The sequence below is a fragment of the Solanum stenotomum genome, chromosome 2, assembly GCF_019186545.1.
Source record: "Solanum stenotomum isolate F172 chromosome 2, ASM1918654v1, whole genome shotgun sequence".
Taxonomy (NCBI): Eukaryota; Viridiplantae; Streptophyta; class Magnoliopsida; order Solanales; family Solanaceae; genus Solanum; species Solanum stenotomum.
This window is the reverse complement of record NC_064283.1, coordinates 69,652,740-69,675,682: the sequence shown is the minus strand read 5'-3', so window position 1 is coordinate 69,675,682 and position 22,943 is coordinate 69,652,740. Positions and strand designations below refer to the sequence as shown.

The 22,943-nt window shown below is 33.0% G+C and overlaps 1 protein-coding gene and 3 pseudogenes across 1 annotated transcript in view; 1 reads left to right on the top strand and 3 right to left on the bottom strand.

The window, feature by feature from the left end:
• The window catches only part of LOC125856363 (probable xyloglucan endotransglucosylase/hydrolase protein 28), a 265,879-nt gene that overhangs the window by 51,580 nt on the left and 191,356 nt on the right, over positions 1 to 22,943 (top strand). The window lies entirely within an intron of this gene.
• Positions 1 to 22,943, bottom strand: part of LOC125856249 (putative late blight resistance protein homolog R1B-17) — a 254,798-nt pseudogene that overhangs the window by 81,923 nt on the left and 149,932 nt on the right.
• Positions 1 to 22,943, bottom strand: part of LOC125856250 (putative late blight resistance protein homolog R1A-3) — a 318,417-nt pseudogene that overhangs the window by 163,547 nt on the left and 131,927 nt on the right.
• LOC125856253 (putative late blight resistance protein homolog R1B-16) lies at positions 9,525 to 13,841 on the bottom strand (annotated as a pseudogene).

Below are 22,943 nucleotides of genomic sequence, written 5' to 3'. Positions count from 1 at the left end.
CTCTATGGGAGGTTTGAGAAAAATGATATATGCCGCAACTCACCTCTACGGGAGGTTTGAGAAAAATGAAGATTAGTTCGCATGACCGGTTGGCCATTCCGATCCAATGTGATGCAAAAGTAATTGAGAATTCATATGGCTTATATGATGAAGAAATAAAAGATTCTTCAAGAATTCTCGTGTGTTGCTTGTTCTCATGATAAAATGATCATTGTATCATTATACCAGCTTAGGTTGGGATTGTATTCCCGGAGGTTCTTGAAACATATTTAAAAAAAGGTGAATATGTGCCCGTTCACCTGCCATGTGGACCGTTTGCAACTATATGATAGATGCATCTATGTGATGGTCACATGTGCTTTGTTGTCAACTTACAAATTTGTTTTTGTAAGGTTGTTTGCTCAAATTGTTAAATTAAGAGCACGGTTGCAAATTATGAAATTATATTGATAATGCTGGTTGGTTTAGCAAAAATTATATGCCTCCAATATAGCTAAACCATGGGTATGAGAACGAAACTCTCAAATAAAATTTGGTATGGGATGGATTTGTTTAATATGTAGCAACACATGTATGCATCAAGCCAACAAGGTTTCTCCGTTATAATTGGTTTAGGGTCAGGAACCAAATAATTTCCATCTAAAGGTTGAATGTGCGATATCTTATTTGATTGTTCCACCACATACAAAGATGGATCCCCAAATGAGGTTGTAGTGAATGTTAGATTTTCTAACATTAGGGGGAGAGATGACTGGCAGCTTAAAATTATGAGATGAATAATGAATTATCCAGATCCTCATTAAAAATAATGTGAACTTGAAGTTCAAGAGATAATTTATTTGCATAATGTTGCAAATTAATTGCACTTGCTGACCCAATGTTATAATTCAGCTGCAAATGCTCCAATGAGAAGTCCTTAAGGGACAAAGTCTGTGGTATGCATGAAGCGTAATAGACCAATCGATTCCAAATGAAAAACTTCTTAAGAAAGGAGAGGAGAAAATAATCAAGATGGTCATATTAATGAGGCAAGTGCTTTAAAAGGAGCACGATGACATAACACTTCATAAAAACCTTGGCAAAGGTTCAGGTACCTGAAATGATGAAATATGTAGAGATCTCAATAATTTATGTTGTATTGAAATCGAGTCAAAAGACTGTCAATGGTATCTTTGCTATGAAGTAGCGCTCAATACTACAGATTATGGCGAGGATCTTGAATTCAAGTTTGTCATAATGTGGACAAGTAAATGATTGCCCAAATGAAATGCACAATTCAGTAAATTATGTTTCACTTTGAAATATGATATTTTGGACTTATAGTCCATGAATCAAGATATATGGGTACAAATAAATTAGGGAAAATGCATAAGTACCCCCCCCCCCCCAGTCTATACCCAAAATCCCAGAGACACACCTAACCTTTACTAATGTCCTATTAACCCCTCCCCCCGAACTTATTTTATATGTAATATTCTACCCCTTTTTGGCCTACGTGGCACTATCTTGTGGGCCCAGCGCTTGTTGACATTTTTTTCAAGGATAGTGTCACGTAGGCTGAAAAGGGGTAGAATATTATAGATAAATTAAGTTCGGGGGGGGGGGGTAATAGGACCTTAGTAAAGGTTAGGTGTGCCTCTGGGATTTCGGGCATAGGCTAGGGGGGTACTTATGCATTTTCCTAATAAATTATTGTGCGAAAGTATAACAATAAGATATAAAGTACGATTTTTTTCCTTGGGGCATAAAGAATTCCGCATAAGTCCTGACATTATTAAATGGAGATATATTCTCCTATGGTGGATGCAATGAGGCTTGTTTTGGTATGGCAATATGAAATGCTTGAATATATGTAATGAATGTCCTAGCTAGATGATGAAGGTTATATGAAAATCCTTGAAGGATTCAAAAGATGTTAAAGCAATTCCATTGAGTATCCCAATGGTTGTGAGATTGCTTAACACAAAGGAAGATCGATCTGATGAAAATGATTGAAAAATATCATGTATTAGTGCAATTGGTGCACATATAAATTATTGATTATGCAGATGCAGGGAACTGTGTGATTTTTCTTTGAAAATAGATATATCAACCACCATGTATGAAGATAATGATGTATGTATAGCTCGATTAAAGTAAGGATACATCAAAGGAGACTGGACAAAGTACATTTCACTAAACTTCTTCTTCACACGTGATTTTCAACAAAATGGTGAGATAGAAGTTCAAAAGATCCATTCAAGCGATAATTTTACCGATTTATTCACTAAGGCATTGCCAACATCAACATTTGAGAAGTTGAGATATAAGATTGGAATGTATCATCTCTGAGATATCAAGTAAAACTTTCATCAGGGGGAGTGAAATACGCGTTGTACTCTTTTCCTTAACCATGATTTTATCCCAATTGGGTTTTCCTGGTAAGGTTTTAATGAGGCAACACTTAAAGCGTATTATGAGATGTGTGTACTCTTTTTCCTTCACTAGGCTTTTTCCCATTGGGTTTTTCCTACTAAGGTTTTAACAAGGCACATTATCTATGGACATCCAAGGAGGAGTGTTATAAATTCATTGAACTAAGTGCATTGTCCATCGAGTTTATCCAGAAACTTATACTTATCATCTATGTGTATTCCCTAGATTCTATGAACCTTTTTGGATAAGAATGTATCTATTTATTATGATACTTAATATGGTGACGTTTGGAATGATTTCTCAACCTATAAATAGGGTTGTTCATTTACCATTGTAAATGACACAAACATGAGAGATGAAGACATTTGAATAAGATGGTCTCTATATTCCACTCGTCATATCTTTTTTCTATATTTCTTGTAGTATATTATTCATAATTTATAACAATGTTTAAATATTAGTGATAATCAATTATTACATTGAGTAAATGGAGAGTTCATGTGTTCAAATGAGGATTGTTTACTCTTCCAGATTTTAATGGATGTTCATTGCATATATTTAAGGGAAAATGCATAAGTACCCCCCAGCCTATGCCCAAAATCTCTGAGACACACCTAACCTTTACTAAGGTCCTATTACCCCCCTTAAACTCATTTTTTGTGTAATTTTGTACACCTTTTGACTTACGTGGCACACTCCATGACTCCACTTAAGTGAGGTGCGTGGGAGATGTTTGGAGGTCACGTAGGCCAAAAAGGTGTACAAAATTACAAAAAAATAAGTTCAGGGGGTAATAGGACCTTAATTTAGTTAAGGTGTGTCTCTGGGATTTCGGTCATAGTCTAGGGGGGTAGTAGTGCCTTATCCCTTTATATAATGTTATAATAAAGTCTTAAGAATGTGACATCTTGCAAGTTGGGGACTAGGAAGAAGCTTAAAACTTGGAAATAGTCTTTTTGGAAAGAATTAAAAATCTGGAAAATTTGGTTTATGGAAAAATAATGATTTTTTGGCCAACTTTGAACAGTTATAACTCCTAGCTCAGGATGATCTAGGTGTGGTTCCAATTATGGTTGCAAATTTCGTGGATTGGTCTTTCCAACGCCATCGAGTTTGCTCGTTTCTGAGTTCGTATGAGCGAGTTATGCCCTTTGAAAGTTGGGCAATTGGCAGGGAATCCGTCCGGAAATTTGTAAGGGTATTTTGGTCTTTTCCCTAGCCTTTTCTTTTGGATATATATTAAGGTGTAAGACTGATTTTTGATCAGTTTTGCCCTTTTTAAAAAGAGTAAGAGTTAGGGTTCTTGAGAGAAAAGGAGAGAAAAGAGAAGAAGAAGCAAACTTCGTAAAGATTGTCGTGGTTTTCTTCGGGGGGTGATCCCTATTAAGGTATGTGAGTTCATAGTGTTGGGTTGGTTCTTTCCCCCACACGCCAAGCTTGTTTAATTTCGAGAGAAGATTGATTATGTTTGATTGAAGTTGTTGGTTGGAATTGTTGAAGTTGTAGTTGTGTTGTGTTGTAGTTCTTGTTGGTTTGGTGTATGTTTCCGGTGGTGTTTTTGAGTTGAATCTAGTGTATGTTAAGGGTTTTGATGATCCTAAGTGTTTGGGGGATAAAGCTTTGAAGTTTAGAAGGTTTAGAGTTGGAAAAAAAGAGGAGAAAAGTTGAGTTTTCTGGGAAAAGGGCTGGGGCGTCGCGCCAGCCAGCGCGCCCCAAAAGGGACTCTGAGGTCCAGCCCTTGGGGCGCCGCCCCTACCAGAGCCCCAACCAGACCCTTCTGAAGTTTGAGGTCTGGCGCTCCGCGCCTCTCAGAGCGCCAAGAGCACCAAGTCTTCCCATTCTTTCCCCACTTTCTCATGCATGTTCCTAGGTATTGTACCTATGTTCCCTAGTTGTTTCCAACACTCCAAGGTACATCTAAACGTCAAGAACTCGTCCATAACACGTGATCAAACACCTTGAATTCATGATTCCAATTCAAGGAGAGTTAGTTTCCAAGTCAAGCGAAGTTAAGAGTTGAGTTTAGAAGTTAAAGAAGTGAGTCAAGGTAAGTCTTTAAAGTTGTTCAAGAGTCTTTATTGAATGTTTTAACTTCATTTTAAGGCTCAAGTTTCAAGTCAAGTAAAGAGTAAAGAGTCAAGAGTTTCAAGTTGAGTAAAGAGTTTAAAGTTGAGTCATTTCTCAAAAGTATTAGGGAACTATGTATTCCCAAAGAAGTTTCTAAATGTTTTTACATTTGAGTAAGAAAGGAACTATGATTCCAAAAGAGCCTTTGGGCTAGTTTTCAAGAAAAAGGAACATCGATTCCAAGTGAGCCTTCGGGCAAAGTTTTGAGTAATTATCTCAAATAAAGAAAGATGTGTTTAAAACACTTATGAGCTAAGTATTTTTGGGAGTAGTCTTGAGCACCGAATTGGGGACACGAGTTCATATAAACTCAACTCTCCATAAGAACCATGCGCTAACATGGGAGTTAACGGATCATACTTTTTAGATGAATCTGTAAGATTAAGCTAGTGGATCCACTTAGTAAAGTTAGCTTCCTATATCACGGCAAGGTATAGGATGGTCCTTGGGCAACGTGAGGTAAAACGTTGTATCACCACTAGGGCTCATAGTGGTGATTGTCGGTTAAAGAATCTCCCACTAAAGTTATATTACTTTTATATAAGTAAAGTTGAGTTGTTATTGTTTTATCTTTAACAAGCTAAGTTGTTTACACTATTTTACAAGCTTTATATATTGCATGTGTCTTATTGCTTTATCTATTGAGTTCAGTCATTCATGAGTTGAACAGAGCCAAGGTAAGAGTTCCTTTGTACTCCTTCCAAGCTTAAGTTGTGGTTTAGCTTTCCAGCTCGCATACTTGTACATTCAATGTACTGATGCCAGTTGGCCTGCATCTTATTATGACGTTGATCCAGTTGAGTACTTCAGAGTCAGTGGTGAGCCTCTTTGCATTCCGGAGGACTCGATTATTTTGTTCTCTTAGTTTTGTTTTATTAGGATGTTGTGGGGTCTGTCCCAACATCCATCTCAGTATTATAGAGGTTTCATAGACAGTCAGTCAGTTGGTTTTGAGTCTCTCATCTATGTATACATGTAAATATTCTATTTTGGGACTCGAGTTGCCTTTTTGGCCAGATTTTTATCAGTTAGGTTGTTTTATAACCTTGCATTGCATTGAGTTGTTGTCGAGTTAAGTTTCCGCTGAGTTAAGAAAGCCAGGCCAAGGGTTCACTTGGGGGCCAACAATGGTCTTCGAGTGCCGGCCACGTCCAGGGTGTAGGCTCGGGGCATGACAAAGAAGGATGCATATGATATTTTTTTCTTCTATGTTTATTTTTTTTTTATAGTTCTCTATTAGTCTTCTTTAATTTTATTTTATATAAATTATTATCATAACATTTATTTGAGATTGTTGCATTTTAATACCCATTACATACATATTTTCATTGAATTTTAATTGTCCTAACGAATTTATAACATATTACATCAGACACACATGCGTTGCACGTGTCCAGAAACTAGTATCAAGAAAAACATTCAAAGACATAATTGAAATCATACTTTTCACTATTGCCCTTTGTGAAATCATATAACTTTGTAAATAATGTAATTTATCTCCTAGAAAATATAAAACTACAATAAATGAAACAGTCAAATATGAAAAAAGCCTCAAAAAATCAGTTAAACGGAATAGAGAGAGCACTAGAGAGACAAGACCTAAATTACACAAAACCATGGTCCATGGGTGTGTTTGGTAAAGGAAATCATTTTCTGAAAATGTTTTTTTTTAATTAATATTTTTAAAGCTGATAAGTGGGTTTATTGCTTCTTCTTTTTTGTGTTCGATATATTTTCTAAAAAAAATTAAACAATCGAACATGAGAAAATTAAAAAAATATCTATTTCCTATGTATTGATAACACCCCCTATGTTAAAAGTGTTTCCTGGTATCATGATATATTAAGATCTTAAATGTAGAGCCAACCAAGATCTATATTTACATAAACTAAGTTAAAATGTCTTCTTCATATATCATGATTAGAGACCTTAATTAATCTCCCTTTACAAGCTTGGACCCTATATGGGGGTGGTTGGTAAAAAGGAAAACACGCGAGTTTTTTACTTACTCATCATGAAAAATCTTGAAGCCTGGAAATAGATTCTTTCAACTAATATATATTCAATGTCAGGAGTTGCTCGTAACTATAAGCATGCTCGCATCCAATTCTAAAATTGTGGGTTTGAGTTACCAAGTGAACAAAAATGATGGTTAATTATGAGATCATCTAACATATTACATATACATTCTATAATTATTAAGTAAAAAATATAAACCATTTTTCTACTTCTTATTATTATGTATGTTTCTTTCAAATCAAATGAATCACAAAAATACATGTAAATAAATAGAAAAAAAAAAAAGTAGAAAAGTATTATACCTTTTTCTTTACTTCAAAGCTTATAATTCCTCTCAAATGGTAGTTGGCCTTGTTGCAGATTTACAACACTTACATCGAGAAAATTGAGTCAGCAAAAGCATTATTATTTTTAGATCGATCTGCAAATGTGAACTTTCAATTAGTTTATCAAAGTCATGATCTGAAATAGATTAGTTAAAGTTCATTATAAATTTGAATTATAAAAGCCAAGTCTTTCTATATAATTTCCGGCAGTCCATTAAAATATTTGCTAGTGGATAATCATTGACGAAGAAAATAGGAGATTTAATTTTGTAGTCCTTTATAATATTATTTTAAATTTTATGATTATTTTATAAAAGATTTTTAATTTTGTATTAAGAAAATCTGAAAGAGTAACTTTTTATTCTAGTTAATTTGTAATTTATGAGTGATAATAAAGATATTTATAACATTGAAACGTTGAAACAAAATATGAACTATGTATATTTAATTTGATACACTATTATTGTGGGATGCTTCAAATAAGAGCATCAATATTAATAGTCAGAAAAACTTTATTCAATTAGTCCTAGTCAAATAAGGTGACAAGAAAAAAAATATGGCATGTTGATGTTACTTTATTTATTATTGACATAAATTAACTGAAAGCAGTTTTATTTTTTTTAATATACGAGTATAGAGAATATGAATGAAAATGGTTAGTTGATTTGCAATTATAATTTGTTTCTTCAAAATAATAATAACAAAAAGAGCTATGATGTTGATGCACCAACAGTTGCAATATAATTATGAATTTGTTTTGTTCTCTTTCGTAATACTTTATTTCTCTTGATTTTTGGAATCAATTGAAGTGGTTGATGGTTGATTTTTGGAATCAATTCTCACCCAGTATTTGCTTGACTTTTCTTTTTCTTTTAAAATTATTTTTCTACATAAATAAATTTTAAAATTATTGTTTAACTAAATATTGAGTAGTTTGATTTGAAAATTTTGATGCACTTATTCATTTTTTTTTATAAAATACCACTTCTCCAAGTTTGAACACTCTTAACTAATTTTGTGGTTACGCCCGTTGTTTTTGCCCGTCACAATAAATGATAATATTTTATCGCGGCTTAAGTTTATATTTTTATATCATGATATCTTATTAGTTATGTTTTTAATTTGTAACAACTGGACATAAATATTTTAAGGTGGTCGATAGTTGACGATACCATGCTCTTACAATATTATTGAGTCCTTGAATCTTGTACATGTTATTTTGAGGTCATAAAAATTGGTTTCTTAAGGCCCAAGTAAGGCCACAAATTGAATCATGATATGATCATGTACTTTTTGAAGTGTCGCAAACCTTCGATCTTATTGATACTACTATTTATCTCCATGATATTTGAACATACACATTCAAGATTTACTTGATGTTAATATAGTTTACCATCTCTTTGTTCTTTAGATCGTCTCTTATTTCACTGCGCGCAATAATAGTGTTAATCGTATCAATGTACTGTCAAATCTTATAAGTGAACTAGAAAAAAATGATATTTCATCACTTAAATCACATCTTTATATTCAAAGCTTGCTCATGTACTGCAATTCAATCGTGATCCACTACATCAAAAATGATCTTTAGCGGAAATTAATTAACTGCAATAGCTCAATTGCCGCTAAATATGTATTTTTAGCAGCAATTGACCCCCTTTGTATATGTCCCTAATGTCTTTAGCGACATTGGATCTAATGACACTTAACTAATGCTGGTAAAGACTTTAGCACTCGTTATTAATGTGTCTATTTATTACCGCTAAAAATTGTTTTTGTTGTAGTGATCATAGAAAAGATTTGCTTAAGCAAATCAACTAGCTATCCCATTTATAGAATTTACACTAACAATTGCAACAAAGATAGCACATTTGAGAGTTAATATCACCCAAGTTTGGAAATTACGTTCAAACAGCACTTTTGTTTCATTTAGGATAAAAATATAAGTTAACTATCATTATTTTCCAAAAAAAATTACTTACACTTCAAAAACTTCCTTCTCTCCTAGTTGGCATGCCAGGTCATTACAAACATCATCCAACCCAACACCCACAGAAGTCACTCAAAACCTAGCTACTTTTATTTTAAACAATGGTAAGTCGCTCGAAGCCAATGACTTACTAACGGTCGTTTGGGCAGCTGTTATTAAGTTGGACAAGTCGCTCAAAGCCTAGCGATTTGTCTGTTTTTGTTATATGGGAAAACAAGTGTCTTTAATAGAAAAAAAAAAGTGGTCGTTTTAACTTGGAACTGGCATTATTAAATTTGTTAGGCAGAAGCAAGTTATGATTTGTTGATGGCCTCCACACCAAAGATAGATAAGGTTGATGCATCATTGCATGAACATTGGGAAAAAGTTGATGCAATGGTGTTAACATGGATGATGAACGATGTGAAGAAGGAACTAATACTGATGAATCAACATAGAGCCGTGAAGGTGAACCATATGTATACCGATTTTATATTCAATTAATAATTTATTATGTGGAAAAGTAAAGCGAGATCAAAGTCAATAATGAAGTCTCATAATCAAAATCATGCGGAGGATATAATACACCCTCAAAAGCTAGTGTCATATATAGTATAAGAGTTTCTAAAGTAGGAATACAATAAATAGAGTATAAGAGTCTGGTACCTCTTCTAGTCTTCATCGTCTTCTTCACTTGAGTTATCATACACATCTGATACGTGGACATGAAGTCTCTCCTCTCCTGTGAAAGTTTCTATAGCTTTCTTAATCTCAATGGCTGAATCTCCAAGCTCACGCCTAATTTCAGTTAAATGAATGGACTTTAAGGTGTGTATATCAATAAATGCACAAGGGATCTCCGTAAGCTTGTGACAACATTCTAGTATTAATTCCTCAAGCTTAGGAAAAGTTTCCCTATCAACTTCCCATTCTGAAAGTTTGAGCACTTGCAATGACAAAGTCTTAAGACTTTGATAGATGTTCTCACTTGCGTCCCACTTGTCTTCCATGAATTTAGTCCCCATTAACTCCAGAATTTCAAGCTGAGGCAATGCCGCGATTGCTGACAACGAATCAGGTCTCAGGGAAAAATTACACAACCGTAACTCTTTCAAGCTTTTAGGGAAGTGATATGCATTGGGTTGTTGGGTTTGGTCTATTAACACCGGATACTCATCTTTGTAGGCATTATCGTACAGTGCAATGAGTGATTCAAGTTTATTAAGGACATCATGGGAAACTAATCAACCTGTGTCAAAGGATATATCGGTTCCTTGATGTGGCAATGAAGGTGCTGGAGATTTGGGAACTTCTCCAGAGCATCATTCATGCCTTCAGTATATGAGATAACAACTTTAGATAAAGTTGTCAAGTCTTCTAACTTTGAATTCTCAGCTTCCAATATTCTACTTGGTTGATGCATAATATTGTCCGCATCCATTTCCTCCTCTTCAAAGAAAGAACTTATGTCAATTTTCACATGTTTCAGCTTTGACAGTTTGAATATTATGGGCAGTAATACCATGGTGGAATATTGCGTATTGATCAACAGAGTTCTGGAGGTTCACCCACGACACTGGGATAGCTTTTACATCAAGAGTCCAAAGCTTTAAGAACCTCAAATGAAATAGGGAGCCTATTTCTTCCATTAAAGAATCTCTCAGAAGAATGCTATTCAGTTGCAACACTCTAACAAGTCCAAAGGGTCTTGTGTGACAGATATAGCTGGAGTCAAGAATTGAACCGCTAACTTTCAAAGATATGAGATGCTTATTACCAGCTGAAGACTTATTAGAATAGAACATAACACATCTTTTGTGCAGTTGGCCGAGGTTACAATAAATGGTTAGACGATGGTGTAGGAAATCTGAAGCATGAAATGGTTCAGCTGAATTGATTAATTTGAAAAAAAATTCCTTTTGGCTATCTCTGAACAAAAATCGTGCACAACATCATGCACATAGAAAACCTTGATAATAACAGTAAAAGGTAAAATCCTCTTGGCCTGTCTATCTCCACCGTTATCAGGCTACTGGAAATTAAAGCATCCAAGTAACTTTGAGTTGCTTCCTCTAAACTATCATGATCCACCAACCCTTCGGCCATCCACAACTGCATCTATGTAGAGACTGGAGTTCGTTTGCTCGTTTGAGATCTTGCAAAGTAAAGCAACAACGGCTTCAAGTGGTATGGTAAATGGTCATAACCTAATTGCATAACCTTCATCATCTGTGAATTGATGTTGGCAGAAATAAAGGAATCCAGATTATCTTGAATCTTAAGCCACAAATCCTTTTTCTTTTCCTTTCCTTTTCTTACTCTAACAATTACCCAGAAATCAAAACAATAGCAAGAGGAAGACCTTTACATTTCTCAACTATTTGGTGTCCAACATCTGACAGTTCAGCAGGGAAGCTTCCTTCTCCAAATACCCTTTTTTCGAATAGTTCCCAACTTTTTTCAGGTGTTAAAACTTGGAGGTCGAGAGGATCAGTACGGCATTTAACTTTCAAACCTACCTCACTACTTCGGCTAGTTAAGATAACTCTATTTCCTCTCTCAACCTGTGGAAAACATGCTATTAACATCTCCCCTGTTGCAATATCCCACACATCATCCAAAACGATGAGGTACCTTTTATCAAGTAGTGCTCTTCGTAGTTTATCAGCTGGGTCATCCTCACTTCCGTTTCCTCCAGAGACATGAGGAACTTGCTGGAGAATCTCCTGCAACACCTTTGACTTGTTATACTTTTGGGAAACAGTGCACCAAGCACGAACATTGAAATGACTAACAACTAATGAATTGTTATACACTTTGTTGGCCAGAGTAGTTTTACTGACTCCTGGCATTCCGACAATAGAAATGACATCAAGCTTGGATTCATGTTTATCAAGGAGCTGGTCAATCATCTTGGCTTCATCTTCTTCATGACCTACTGTTATCATCTAAAGCACGCACCCAACAATCTTTAGCAACTCCACTAGTGTCATCCAATGTTTGCCTGACTTTCCTGAAAGATGATCTTACGAATTCGAGGCTTTGTTTCACCATCCCAATATCTTTCTTTATCAGAGAAACTGAATAAGCATTGGAAATGTGCAAATCATTTAAATGTCTGAGTAGAAGATTCATGAAGAGGAAACCATCATCCATAGGAAAGCGAAGTTGAGATGATTCTGGGACTTTCATAAAAATCTCTGATATCTCCCTTCATTTGTTCAATTTCTTGCAACAATTCTGGAGCTGAAAGGTCCGCTTCGTTGATATTACTCTCAGAGCTCTCCTCCAACAGCTTGCTCACCAGAATAGACATCTTCCTTGTAAGTACTCCAACATGTTCCAACATATCGTTCAATTTGTCAGGATGGATAAAGCGCTTTGGTATATCAGTGAGAAAAATCAATAGGAACTCCATCATGACATTAATGCATTGAGTTGGAGAGTAATTGACAGCTACTGCACCTTCCATGCGTCCTTGGAGAAGAATCAGATGACTTTGAAGAATCCTTGGTGATGGTTTTAGGATTCGCTTAACTAAGCTTTGTAGTTCTGTTGACCTTGTTTCTTTCATGAGCTTAGAAGTACAATGTAGAGAACATCCTGCTCAAGAGGGGATTATGTCGATTAGTAGGGAAGCAATCTTGCTGTAAAGGTAATCAATTTCATATTTATACTTTCCAGTCCAAAGATCAAAACATAATTGTGTTACTCTATCAACTATCATTAGGTACCGAGGATAGAGATATTCAGTTGTTGTTTTGTTGGGGGCGATGCATTCCAACCAGTGGCGGATCTATGCAGAGGTTTGGGGGTGCCACGCCACCCCCGAACTTCGACGGAAACTCTATATATACATAGGTATATATATATAATATTTATATAAATATAAAGCGTGCCACCCACAGAACAAAACTGTCTTGTGGTGCCATGGTAGGAGGGCAACTTTAGAAGGCTGATTTTGCGGGTTCGAATCCCATTTGTACCTATTTTTTTGAGAAATTTGATGCAGACGTTTTTTAAGAAAAAAAAAAGGCTCCAAGCACTTTTTTTTAAGGAAAAACAGTTGACACAATTTTTATTTTTATTTTTTTATAATTGTTATTGACTTAAATTAAATTAATTACATTATTACTCCTTTGACTTTTCTTTTATTTGATTAAATACTCAATAAAAGTGTAATATCTTATTATTTACATTTTATTGATTGATTTATGATATATATCGAAAAGACAAATAATTTAATCAAATATAAAATTAATTTAATCGATAAGTCTATTTGGCACCCACGGACTCTAAATCCTGGATCCGCCACTGATTCCAACCCATAGAAATCTCTCAGATGTCGGAATACTTGGCGAAGAATCTTGTAGTCAGTCATCTGGGGGAGAAGCAAATCAGAACAATACTTTGGTAGATCATGAAGGTGTGTGTAGAGGTATTCAAACATTTTCTCCTCTGCTACATACTTATCATTCTCCAAACTCAAAAAATAACTTTTCATCTCTTCCAGCAGCAGAGTAGCAAGACATTCCATGTTGTATTTCGCCAGGATTAATTTATCATCATCTTTATAGAAAAGTGACCGAGTCAGATCATCAAACTTTTTTATATTCATGGACATCCTGTTATAAAAGTCATCCAAACTCGAATTCCCAAACAGGACAAATGTTCTTAGGAATCTCAATTCCATTCTGAACTTTTCAATATCATCCCATTTTGAAGCAATTAATTCTTTCTTTATTTGCTTCAAGCCATTCAAGAAATCATCAATAAGATCCCTGATTCTTCTTCTTTTTTCCTAAAATGGCAGCTGCTATAATTAAAAACAAACAAACATCACTTAGTCGTTTGGTTATTGCATTTGTTTAGGAGTCAAATAAGTTGCTTCCTATCCTAGTCTTTACGTTATAGGAATAGTGAAGTCAGTTTTAGATTCAGATTTTCTAGGAGAATAAACGTGCTCTTTTGTTTACTAGTTTTTTCATCTGACTCTTTTGTTTACTAGTTTTGCCACTGGTACTTCCTTATCGAAAGCACAAAAAGTAGAGTTGGACAATCAAAGGTTAAAGGATCTCAAAGCGAAGAATTACCTTTTTCAGGCTATTGATCGCTCAATACGGAAAAACAAATATGAGATTCCATGAAGAAAAAGTATATTAAGAAACAGCGAATAGAGATAGAGTCAGGATTAGGAATTTGGGGGTTCTAAATTTTAGGACAAAACAACTTCAAATATAACCAACAAGTTAATGAACGACAATATATAATTATTATTTTTTGAAATGAGTAATATAAACACAATATAAATACAACATTATTATATAGTTACTCTCGACGACTTGTCATATTTTAAAAAGGATCAATGACCACATGTATACTTTAAAATTATCACCTCACCTTTAAGCAAGTATACTAAGGTATAAAGTGTAAATTTTCTTGCTTAACTCTTTCTAAATATATATTAGGTATAAAATAAGTTAACAATTCACTTTGCAAAATAGAGAAATATAATTGAAAATAAGGAATTGATATGATTAAGGGTCCAAATATTAGTGCAACTGTGATTTCTTTTCTTTTTTTACAATTTTTTATGTAAGATATACCCTTTAAAATGAAGGTTAATACTAATGAATAAAGATTTGAGCAATGCTAAATATATATATAAAAAAAATGGTATATCCCCTAATTAAAATGTGTGCCTTAGAATAGTTCCGGAGAAAAACCTAACCCCTGCGGCTGCTCGTGAATGGCAACTTAGAAGCCTCTCATGGCTGCCGCTGCCTCTCCCCAGTCTCAAACTGTGGGAGAGTCAAACCTTAACAATACTTATGTATCTCTAATGAATTATAATCCTACGGCACTGACCAAAACAATCTTGAAACCTATTCAATTAATACACGGGGAACAGATTGTCCGATTTACTTTTAAGGAATTTGATGAGTATGCGGTTGAAGAGGGACTTCATCAAGCCGTGATTATGAAGCTTTCCTATGGTGCACCAAGCTTACACGAACTGAGAGAATTAATTCCAAGACAGTTGGTCATCAAAGGAAGTTGTTTAATTGGCTCGCTTGCAGCACGACATCTTTTAATTCGTTGTGATCTTTATGAATATTTTTGGGGAAAATGCACAAGTATCCCTCAACCTATGCCCGAAATCTCATAGACACACCTAACCTTTACTAAGGTCCTATTACCCCCGAACTTATTTTATATATAATTTTCTACCCCTTTTCGTCCTACGTGGCACTAACTTGTGGGCCCAGCGCGTGTTGACAATTTTTTCAAGGATAGTGCCACGTAGGCCGAAAAGGGGTAAAAAATTATATATAAAATAAGTTCGGGGGTAATAGGAACTTAGTAAAGGTTAGGTGTGTCTCAGGGATTTTGGGCATAGGCTGAGGGGTACTTATGCATTTTCCCATATTTTTGCTCTGTTCTTTCAAAACAGTTTGGTTATCTTCAATTTAATGGGGAACAACATCTGTTCCGTAACTTTTCATGGACACAAAATTTTAACCCTAAGGAAGAAACTTCAAAAGCTTTGGCATGGGTTTCGCTACCAAATCTGCCGCCAAATCTTTTTGCTCGAAGACCTTTGTTATCCATTGCATCGGCTATTGGTAAGCCAGTAGCTATAGATAAAGCCACTCAAGATAGGACAAGACCTAGCACAGCTAGAGTTAAGGTCATTCTTGATCTTATGGACAAACATCCAAAACGAGTAAGGTTGCATTTTTTGGATGAACAATCTGGTAAGCTCGTTGAACACTATCAACAGGTTGTGTTTGATAATCTTCTTTTGTATTGTACCTATTGTAAGTACCAAGGTCATGAAGATGCTGATTGCCAACTAATGATCCAGAAAAATAAAAGGGGAGAGGGTAATCAAGATGACATCAGGCAGCAAGGTGACAAAACAAACAATCTAGAACAATTGCAGGGTGATGCACGAGACTTCATGAATGCAAAAAAAAAACTGAAAATAAAGTCTCTAATGATACGGATAATGCAAGTAATGTGAACGGAACACCGAATATAAATTCTATGCAGCACCTAACTACTGAAAAATAGTGGCGATACAAGGCTAGTATTAGTTAGTCAAAGGTCAGTGCAGGAGGAACTTTTGGTGCCTGGAACAAAGGTTCAGGAGGGCCTTTTGGTGCCTGGACCAGAGGTTCAGTTGTTAAACATCTCTGGAAAAAGTTTGGCTGATGCTACGAAAACTTCAGATAAGGGCCAAGGCTATCAAGAAGGCGATACATGTGTAATTTCATGTGAAGATCAAGTTGGTTCAAATGCAGGTCAGGTGCTTGATCGAAATTCGATTGCAACATGGAAACTTGAAAATTCTGGGCAGCAAACATGTCAAACTGAAGATGGGCAGCAACTAAATTATAATGCTACTGAAAAAGAAAATGTTACAGCTACAGGGGTCGCGAGGGTAGGGAGTGAACCTGCAGATACAACAAATGATAAGATTGGGCTTCAAGAAAAGACAACTAATTCAAAGGCTTTTGTTGTTGCGTCGCAACTCGCTTCTGGAAAGCTATTGACTGAAGATGTAGCCATTAACACAGCTGCTACTTTTGTGGCGCAAATAAAAGAACTTGGACAGTCTAATATAGTTGATAAAACAGGGGTAACGATTGATGTTGGAACTCAAATTGGTTCTCCAGGAGCCTCTCAAATTAAGCCTCATGTTGCTCCTAATTTGAATATGGTTAACTCTCATGCTCTACCGATTGTTTTAATCTCTCAAGTTACTTCGACAAATAATTTGATCACTTCTAGCGGGCAAAAAGGTGTTACAAGTGAGAATCGATGGGCCGACCGGGTGGAAGAAGGGGATGAACATGTCACAACTCATAGAAAATTGAGCCCCGAAGCACCAATTTTTGTGCCTAAGGGTAGTGGCATTACCAGTGATTCACCCCCATTACATATAGGGCGACAATTGGTTTTAACAGGTACTAATGTTCAAAAAGTTTTAGTTGGTGACAAAGAGCTTCTTGATGCGTTGGTGAGTTCTAATGTTAAAAAGTTGACTTCTCTTATGCCTATTAACACAAACAAACAGCTACAAGATGTTGGTAGTAGTTCTTTCTCCACAAATAGATTTGCTAACTTACAAGATGAGGACACCTTTGAGGAAAGTGAAGAAGAGGATATGTTGAATTATTGTTTTGCAAATGCAGCTAGGGATGCAGACATTTCTCCTATGCAACAACACAACAACAAAAAGAAGCATGGAAGAAAAAATAGTTGGGATGGAAAGATGACTGAGGAGTTTGTTCCAAGGCACCTACCGATGCGACTGGCAAAGCAGAATCATATGACAGTGTCAACAACTTTAACAAGATTCAATAAATCTAAGAAGCATTGATGAACTATCAAGTATTGTTAGACAGATTTGAAGAGGAAGACGAGGAAAACACTCCAGGTTACTTTAGAAGGGTAATCTATCTCTTTTAGTTCATACTTTTGTAAAACGAAGTTTGAGTTTCATTACTCAAATCTCATCATGGCTTTTATACTTTTGTACTACTTAAGCATCCTCATTTGTAATATCATCATAGAGTGTATGATCATAGAATACTTAGTTCTCTCTAGCTCTCATGCAGGTTAATTAGTAGAGGAATTGGTAAGGTAAGGTCTAGCCCCCCTTGCTTGTACTTATCTATGTTGAAGTTTTCTTTTAATTATATTATTAATAAAAGGCCGATAGACTCTGTCTAGTGGTATAAATTAAAAAAAAAATAAAATGTGTGCCTTTATCAACTCATAAAAGGATTGCAAATTATGAAAAAATAAAACAAAAATTACACTACAAAAAAATCAAAAATAAGAAAGGGACGACATATTTATCGGCTTATCAATAGTTTTGGCGTCGAATCTTTGGAAAGAAAAATAACAAAATTGATAAATATAAAAAAGAAAATATGGAACTATCATGAAATAAAAGATTAAATTATTTTTGACAATACTATTACAGATTATAATAGACAAATAAATTGACTAAAAAAAGTAAGAGAGGAGGAAGACTTATAGAGCGAGTTTCATGTATGTATAGGTTTTGAATTAAAAACAGAACTTTTTTTTATTTCTAATTGTTAATCTTATATTTTTAATTAAATTTTTAGTTTTATTGGTGAAATTTGCATAAATAGCAGAAGAGAATTTTTTTTTATTTAAGACGAGTGGAAACTTTTTTTTTTCTAATTGTTAATCTATACTAGTATACGTGCCCGCGCGTTGCGCGGATTTTAAAATTAAAAAAAAAAACTAATAAAATCTACTATTCACTTTGTACTGTATATTTTAAAAAATAATTATACAAATCAATTAACTTATTTATTTGTGCATATTACAGTATCATTTTTATTAATACACAATTTAATATTATGTTTATAGTTATAATTAGCTACATTTATTGTTTTTTAATATATTTTGTTGAAATTTTAATAAAGATAATATTACTTTCTTTTTGTTTATTTTAGTTTGATGAAAAAAACAAAAACTTTATGCGTTTTACATGTTTGGTCTACTATTTTTTATTATGTTTAATTGAAATAATATTATATTATTGTTAGTAACTTTTTAAATCTAATTTTCACATGAAATGATTAAATATTTAATTGTAGGCATGATATTCAAAATTTTAAATTGCGTCTTTCTATTTTTTTCGAACTCATATATTGATTACATGATTTTTTTTTTAAAATCATCTAATTATAGTAATATTTTATTACTAAATAATTTTTAATTTCCAAATCAATTTCGAAAAACGCATTGAATCGAAAATGAATATAAAAAGATTACTCCTATAAGATTTAGTTGTTATTGCAAGAAAAAGTCATTAAAAAGAGTTGCAAAATCAGCGAGGAAAAAAAGTTGTTGTATATGTATTTTTCACAATTTGCATTCAAATATAATTTGTAGTTACATTGACAGTTATATTTTTCAAATTTATTAATTTTATTGTCTAACAGATATTTTAACAATTGAATATTTTCATTAATAAAGTATAAAATAACATGAATTTTTTTAATATACTTTAAATAAAAATTATATAGTAAAAAAATATTCAACAGTTTTTGTTCTTTCATATTCTATGAATTTTCAATCAAGAAAATCATAAATTAAAATTGAAATACATAACTAAAAAAAAAAAAAAGAAATTTCATTATCCCATGACCAACAAAAACATTCATCATGTTTCTCTCCACACAATCCATATTATTTGTCTCATCCCATGAACAACAAAAACACTCATCGTGTTTCTCTCTACACAATCCAACTATTTTACAATAAATCTCCTACACTAATGAAGGAGTAACATATCTTATTTTGATATTAAAAAAATAAAATGTCATAAATCATGCTTTAAAAGAATTAAAAACACATGCAACTATAACATAAATAAAAAATTAAATAAGGCCAAACAGGATTTAAAAAATAAATAAATATGTATTGCTAAATTTAATTGTAACTATTGTAAAAAAAAAGAAGAAGAAGATAAATACGAATGGAAGACTCCATCATGCATGGAGCATTGTATTGATTAAATGTGTTTGTCCGCATGAATAAATAGTAATTAGTTAGTAAACATAAAATTTACTAAATTCTTAAAGTATGACATAAAATTATGATTAATAAATGAAAGAAATAGTACCCCCACCTTCAAAATACTTGTCATATTTTATTTATTTTAGAGACAATTCAATTAATATTCAAAGCTAATTCAATTAGATTAAATAAATATTTTTAAAATTAATTTTTTAAATACATGAAAATTATAGAAAAAATAATATACGTTATAATTCTTTTCAAACAAACAAATGCAGGTCTCTCTTATTAATAGTAGAGTAGAATTGCATAGTTTACATAAAGTTCATTAAAATATGTGAGATAATAAATAAATCAATTTATAAGCAGAAATAAATTTTGAAAAGTTAATTGTCCAATTAATGACTTCTTTTTGTGTATAATAGTAAAAAAAAAAAAAAGTTTATTATTTCAATATCAGATAGAAAAAACTCAAAGTACAGAAGCATAAAATACCTAATATATCTTGTGATGAATATAAATACCTAACAAATTTTGTGATGACTATAAAAATTTGGTGCTTTATCTTGTATATACGTATATAATAGTAAAAGTAAAGTAATAGTAATTATGTATTAACAATAAAACTAACAAAAGACAAAAGATTCAACATAATCATCCAATATAAGTTAGAATATCTTTGACAATTCAATTAGCATCCTACAATTGCATGCAATTAAGGGAAACAATAATATTGTTTTGAAGAAATAACAAAACATGTCATTGATATGCATTTTTTAAGTCTGAAAATGGTCAAATATCATCGGAGAATAAGAGAAAACCCAATAAACATGAAATTCAATGTCTTTAATCTCATTTATGCAGAAATTTATATAAACCACAGATGAAATCATTAACCACATCATTCTTCTTAATCCTTTCTCTAACTTCTTCCATGCATCGAGACTGCTGACGCCCTCCCATTGATCCTCTTTCTTAAGATCTTGTTATGAACTTGGTTGTTAACTTCAACACCAATAACGTGTTTGGTAACATTTCAAACACGACCGGTACATTCATGGTAGAACCTGTGAGGCATTATATAATATAATTTATTTTGTGAAATATTTCTCTAATGAAATTTTCCATTTCAGAGAAAACTAAGAAGTGGGCAAGAAAAATGTGAAGTTAGATAAATGTGGATTTTGTTAGCTTTATATGTTTTAGTTTTTAAAAAACTGTCACGTTAATTTTTTAAACCATTTTAAATTTCTATCTTGTTTTTCAAATTGTAATTGTATTATTATTTAATATAATTAAAGATAATTATTAATTAATAATTAACTACTTGATATTTTAAAATTTTAAAAACACTATCACCTATAGATGTTTTAAAAAATTAAAAAAAAAATTATCATATATTAATCAGTTTCAAAATCACAGTTATCCAAATTATTATTATTATTTTTATTATTATTATTATTTTATTTTTTATTTATTATTATTATTATTATTGAACAATTTACACTTTTATTTTTAAATTATATTTCAAAATTGGAAATTTTAAAATTCAAATAGAAAAAACAATTTTCGTGGAAACCAACCAATATGCAATTCAAATTCATTCTTATCCAAATTATAATTTACCTTTTATTTTTAAGTTGTATCTTAAAGTAGGAAATTTCAAAATTCAAATTTAAAACAATTTTCGTGGAAACTTTAAAAAGAATTAAAAATTAAAAACAGGTACCCATGAATTCAATTCAAAATAGTAAGGAAGTTTCGGTTAATTTAAAAGAATTTTAAATTAGAATTTTAAAATAGTAAGGAAGTTTCAATTCGGTTGAATAGGTAGTTTTTATTTTTTAAATGTATTTCAAAAATAGATAATTGAGTTGCTTAAAATTTAAAACTTAAAATAAATTGCTTATTAGTTAATCAAATCCTATTCTTTAGCAACGTGAAAATGTGGATAGAATTTGCTGACATGTTTTTATTTTTTTATTTTTTAAAAAAAGTCATATTTCTTTTTTAAACTTAATTTTTAAATATATTTCTTTTTGAAACTTAATTTTTAAATACTTAAATTTCAAGATTAATTGTGGCGCTGACACATATGCTGTTTTTCTTCTCCTTTTATATATAGATAGATTTTTTTGATTGATTTTTATTTTATTTGTGAGATTTACATAAATAGCATAAAAGGAAAAATATTACAAAACATGCTTCCTTTCAAAAAGAAAAGAACATTGGGTGATGATGGGATTCGAACCCACAATTGTAGTGTGGAAAGCACTCCCATGGCCTTCCTTAGCAGAAGCATAAATAGCAGAAGAGAATTTTTTTATTTTAAGACGAGTGGAATTTTCTTTTTCTAATTGTTAATCTTATATTTTTTAATTAATTTTTATTTTATTTGTGAAATTTGTATAAATAGCATAATAGAATTCGAATCCACAACTGTAGCGCGGCGGCAAGCACTCCCATTGCCTGGCTTATCATTGAGCCATCAACTCACTTTTGTTAGGGGATTTACAAGTTACTATACATATATATTTATTTAATTTTCTAATACAAATACAGGATCTACAAAAAAGTTATTGAGTTCATCCAAATTTTGCGAGAAACATGAAATTAAGATGCAACTTTCAGCAATCTACGCACCTCAACATAATGGTGTGTGTGAAAGGAAAAAATGCACAATTTTTAATATGGTGCACAGTCTTTTGAGTAGAAGAGGGTTACCAAGAGACTTTTGGGCAGTAGTTATTCATTGAAGCATTTATATATTGAATAGATGTCCTGCCAATTATATTTGAAATATGACACCTCTTGAAGCGGTGTAAATCAATCAAATATTGAGTATTTTCTAATTTTCTAGTATATAGCATACACACACATTCCAGATGCTATGAGAAAGAAGTTAGATGATAAAGGTCAAAAATGCATTTTCCTTGGTCATAGTGACAAATCAAAAAGCTCATTGCTTGTTCAATCCTATTACGAAGAAATTTGTTTTTAGTCAATATGCTATTTTTAAAGAGGAAGAGGAGGAAGAGGAAAAGGAAAGAAGAGGAAGAGGAGGAAGAAGAGGAAGAAGAGGAGGAAGAAGAAGAGGAAGAGGAAGAAGAAGAGAAGGAAGAGGAAGAAGAGGAGAAAGAGGAAGAGGAGAAAGAGGAAGAGGAAGAAGAAGAGGAGGAAGAAGAGGAGGAGGAGGAGGAAGAAGAGGAGGAATAAGAGGGAGAGGAGGAAGAAGAAGGAGAAAGAGAAGGGGAAAAAAAGGGAAGAGCACGAGGACGAGGGGAAGAGGGAAGAGGAGGAGGAGGAAGAGGAAAAAAGAGGAAGAAGAGGAAGAAGAAGAGAAGGAAGAGGAAAAAAAAGGAGAAAGAGGAAGAGGAGGGGGAGGAGGAAGAAGAAGAAGAGGAGGAAGACGAGGAGGAATAAGAAGGAGAAAGAGAAGGGGAAAAAAAGGGAAGAGCACGAGGATGAGGACGAGGACGAGAGAAAGAGGGGAGAGGGGAAGAGGAAGAGGAAGAGGA